General features: G+C 34.2%; 1 protein-coding gene across 1 annotated transcript in view; it reads left to right on the top strand.

Annotated features, from left to right (window-relative positions):
• Positions 1-5,000, top strand: part of LOC137652232 (sodium- and chloride-dependent GABA transporter 1-like) — a 483,785-nt gene that overhangs the window by 151,215 nt on the left and 327,570 nt on the right. The window lies entirely within an intron of this gene.

The raw sequence follows: 5,000 nt of genomic DNA, 5'->3' as shown, positions 1-5,000 counted from the left end.
AATTTCTCTACTTTTTCTTGTGTCATCGGCGAAACTTCTCACTACAGAGTCTTTAACATTACAGTCTATGTCTGAGATCATAATAACAAACAGCAGTGCAGCTAATACTCTACCCTGTGGCACGCCAGATATTACCTGAGCTTCATCTGATTTCTCGTCATTTGCAACCACTATCTGTTTTCTGTTTTGTAGAAATTCTTTTATCCATTTTCCTATCTTTCCCTTAATATTATGCTTTCTCATTTTTTTTCCTAATATATTATGGTCTACCTTGTCAAAGGCTTTTGCAAAATCTAGATATACCACATCTGTGTCTTTTTCATTTATCATATTTTTACATATGTTTTCATAGTGTGCTATCAGTTGGGTTTGTGTACTTTTTCCAGGCACAAAACCATGCTGACCAATATTAAAAATTATTTTTAACCAAATGATTCATTATTTCTTTTTTATTACCCTTTCATACACTTTCATAAAATGTGATGTTAGACTAACTGGTCTATAATTGCTTGCCTCTAGTCTTGATCCACTTTTGAAAATAGGGGTTATATATGCTAATTTACGTTTAACATATATCTCGCTCATATCTACACTTTGTCTTAGCAGTATAGCAAGCGGCTTCGCAATAGTGTGTGCATTTTATTTTAACAAAATCGCTGGAACTCCATCTGGCCCGGCCGCTGGTACATTTTTAATTTCGCTTATAGCCTGCACAATATCTGCTTCATTAATAACTATATCGTTAGATATTCACTATTTTCTTCTTTCATTTCTGTTTCATCATTCTCATTCGCAATTCTTGGTGTGAATTCACTCTTATATTTTTCTGCTAATATGTTGCATATTTCCTTTTTTTATTCGTTAACCGTCCTTCCATTCTTAGAGGGCCTATTTCTAATCTCCCTTTATTCATCTTTTTTTGCATAGGAGTAAAGTACTTTAGGGTTTTTCTTGATATTTTGAAGTGTCCTTTCTTCTAAGTCCTTTTTTTTTTTCATTTTCTTTCGATCGTATAATATTTTTTTCTGCATTTTCTATCTTACTTTTTATTTCCATCTTTTTCCATACATTTTTTTCTTTTACAAGACTTTTTTTCCACTTTCTAATTTTCTGAAATAAGATCCCTCTGTCTTTTGGTATGCATGTCTGATGTTTATTTTTTTGGGGGGTACATATTTTTCAACAATTTTCTCCAGTATTTTGTATAATGCATCCGTATTTACCTGTATATTATCACTTATTAATATATTTTTCCAATCTTTGTTCAATTCTTCCTTCATTTCTGACCATTTTATATTCTTACCACAGAAATTATATTTTCCATACCCTTCCCATCGTTTTGTGGTTTGTTTATCTCTGCGTTCACTTGCTTTGGAATGGACTATTAATTCTATGACATTGTGGTCTGAGAGAGAGAGAGAGAGAGAGAGAGAGAGAGAGAGAGAGAGAGAGGAGAGAGAGGAGAGAGAGAGAGGAGAGAGAGAGAGAGAGAGAGAGGAATTCGGTACAAAGGGAAACATATAAGGAATAAACAGGCCTATACAACCAGCACAAAAAGTACGGGGAGAGAGAGAGAGAGAGAGAGAGAGAGAGAGAGGAGAGGAGAGAGAGAGAGAGAGAGAGAGAGAGAGAGAGAGAGAGAGAGGAATTCGGTACAAAGGGAAACGTATAAGGAATAAACAGGCCTATACAACCAGCACAAAAAGTACGGAGAGAGAGAGAGGAGAGAGAGAGGAGAGAAGAGAGAGAGAGAGAGAGAGAGAGGAGAGAGAGAGAGAGAGAATGCAGTACAAAGGGCAAAGGGAAACGCAATGAGAAATAAACAGCCCTAAATAACCAGCTACAAATGTATGAAGAGAGAGAGAGAGAGAGAGAGAGAGAGAGAGAGAGAGAGAGAGAGAGAGAGAGAGAGAGAGAGATACAAGGGATTTTTGGGCTTGAAATGTGGAGATAAAAGGAAGGAGAGAAGGTTAGGGGGGAGGGGGTGTCTATGTCAGGTGGAAGTTATTGAATAGCATTGATTTCAGCAACGGCTCGCTGCCAGAAGAAAGCCACCCTATTTCCCCCCCCCCCCCCTCCCCGTAAAAAAAAAGGAAGGGGGAGGAGGGGGTGAATTGCTCAGCAGACGGGAAAAGAAAAGACCCAAACAAAACGATTGACTTCAATGTCCTATCGAAAAGCGTCTCATGCTCGTAAAAAAGAAAAAAAAAATAACCTGTCTTACGCAGTCTTGAACAACGCTAAGGAAATGTTGGGTTACATTTTCAAGGTTATTTTTCCGACTGAGACTTGAGATCAGATTTAAAAGTAAAGCTAATGAAGTGATAACAGTCTTGGAGCTGACTGCGAGAAGCCAATGTGAAATCGAAAACCAATAAATAGACCTGAAACGGAAACTCCAAGAAATTTTTCCGCATTGCACGAAAGATAAATTACCTTTGTTGGACTCGAATTTCATTATTCTTCAAAGAAAGCAAGATCTGTTGTGAACAACAGATATATGAATGGCGTCAGTACTCTCTTGACTGCTAAAACAAACGATCATTTTTTTTGTTTGAGGGTACACTCGAGCACACTATTGTATCTTAAATTCTTAAAGTGTTTATAGTTTATATATGAAAGATTTATTTTAATGTTATTGTTCTTGAAATATTTTATCTTAATTGCTCCTTAGTTCTCTTGTAGTTTATTTATTTCCTTATGTTCTTCTTCACTGAGCTATTTTCCCCGTTGGAACTCATAGGCTTATAGCATGCTGCTTTTCTAACTAGGGTTATAACTTAGCTAATAATAATAATAATAATAATAATAATAATAATAATAATAATAATAATAATATGTACATAAAAATAATGATGGGAATAACACTAAGAGACAGAAAAGAAACAAGGATACGAGAGCAAACTAAAGTAGAGGATATTATAACATGTGAGGAAAAGAAATGGACATGGGTAGGACATATAATGAGAAGGACAGATAATAGATTAACATTAAGAATAACAGAATAGGTCCCTAGATATTGCAAAAGAAGCAGGGGAAGGAAAAGATGTCAATGGACTGATGAACTGAGAGAGTTTCCGAGAATGGAGTGGCATAGGAAGACCATAAACAGACGCAATTCGAAGGACGTATCTGAGGTCTTTGTTTTGCAGTGGACTAGTAACGGTTGATGATGATGATGATGATGATGATAATGACATTAAGACATGGAGTTGATTAATTGGCAAAGTTTAAGCGTTTTGAGATCTTTCTAGTTTAGTCAAGAAAACAAGAATGTTTCAGCTGCAAAAGTTATATACAAGTTCTCTTAAAAAGAAAAATCCGGTAAAATAACAAAACAAGATGTTTAGTGGTTAATCAACAAGCACTTAAATTTTGTGTGCATTAAAATCAACATGATCCGTGCTTGCGACAGATATATAATACAAATAAATAATTAAATACAATATCATACCATCTTCAAATGAAAATTTTGAAGAAGTTTGGAAAGAAGTTCTGCACAATTTAAGGTATAGGAAAAATATTCAAAAGGAACAATATTTCAATATCCAATGAAAAAAAAGCGATGTGGTTTACAAATACACAGAGCAAACAAAAGCACTGTAAGGATAACAAAGACGAAGAAACATATTAATGAATGGAGGTATTCTTTACCTCTAAAATCTTCATTAATTTATTATACGTACTTGTTTATATTCAATTCAATAACTTTGAGACATTGTATTAAGCTTATTTCTTACTAATTTTTCCTTAATAGTGATTTTTTCTCCTGCTTTTATCAAAATCATAACAATGGCCTTTATCTTATAGGTCCCTTTGTCTTTATGCTTCAATAAAAAAGACTTTAATAAATATTCTGAGCCTGTATAGCCAATGCATCTCAAGTGAGATTTGACTTAAAAACAAAACAACTTATAACTTGAAAAAATATCTTGAAGATATATCCTAATTATCCTAATTTGAATTAATTTCGGGCTGGCTAATTATTTTATGCATGCAAAAGAACATGCACTGTAGCTTGGGACATTCTTCTTTTCATCTTCCCACCAAAGGAAAGTAATTAATTCAAGTGGAAACATCTGTTGCAAAATGTTCTTTCGCAACGCCATACGCACTAAACACCACCGCAATAGACTGTTTAGTTCTTCCTAAGCCAATCCTTAATCAGGACTAAATACTATTCCCTGCTTCATTTACCGTTTCTTCGACAAAAACTAATTAAAAAATTCAGCAGCATTTATCTATGCTCCTTTTGTGTTTTTCCTAATCTCAATTATTGTATGCTGTGTATCACTTGCCATGCACGTAATAACCTATTCAATATATTGTATATAATAAAATATTTACATTTCATTACTCTTGGGTATTCATTGCAATTTTCAACTCCTTGTCGTTAACTTATATTTAAGGCTAGAGACATTTTACATCTGTAGAAACGTATAGAAATCTTAAATGTTTAAATGTTACGTGCTAAAACATAATCTCCTCTATTCAGAGAATAGCAAATGTTTGGCTATATATATATATATATATATTATATATATATATATATATATATATATATATATATATATATATATATATATATATATATATATAAAACCGGCCATGCTCAGCACCACTGCCAGACTATAAGTACTTGATCTCTCCCCGTCCCTCGGGTAGGGTGGAGAGGAAGTAGTCATATCCTGGTGCAAAGAGGTACCCCGAGAGGTACATTCGGAGACCACAACTGCAGCGTTGTAGTTAATAAAGGAGAAGGGGGTAAAAATGGTTGAATCTGTATGTGTGCACATATATATCTAAATATTAAGCTGTCATTATTGACAGGTCGCGTAATCTAGTTTTCAATCGACATGATCTAAGTTCCACACACTGTTCAGTAATATGGACATTTGAAAAAAAGGTAAAATAGTCAACTAACATTATTCATTTAGCGACCCTCATCTGCATGTTCCTCGTTACAGTCACGCTGATCATGCTATACTTTCATTGTAAGT

The sequence above is a fragment of the Palaemon carinicauda genome, chromosome 13 (assembly GCF_036898095.1).
Source record: "Palaemon carinicauda isolate YSFRI2023 chromosome 13, ASM3689809v2, whole genome shotgun sequence".
NCBI lineage: Eukaryota > Metazoa > Arthropoda > Malacostraca > Decapoda > Palaemonidae > Palaemon > Palaemon carinicauda.
The sequence above is the reverse complement of the archived record's forward strand: the minus strand, read 5'-3'. Positions and strand labels throughout refer to the sequence as shown.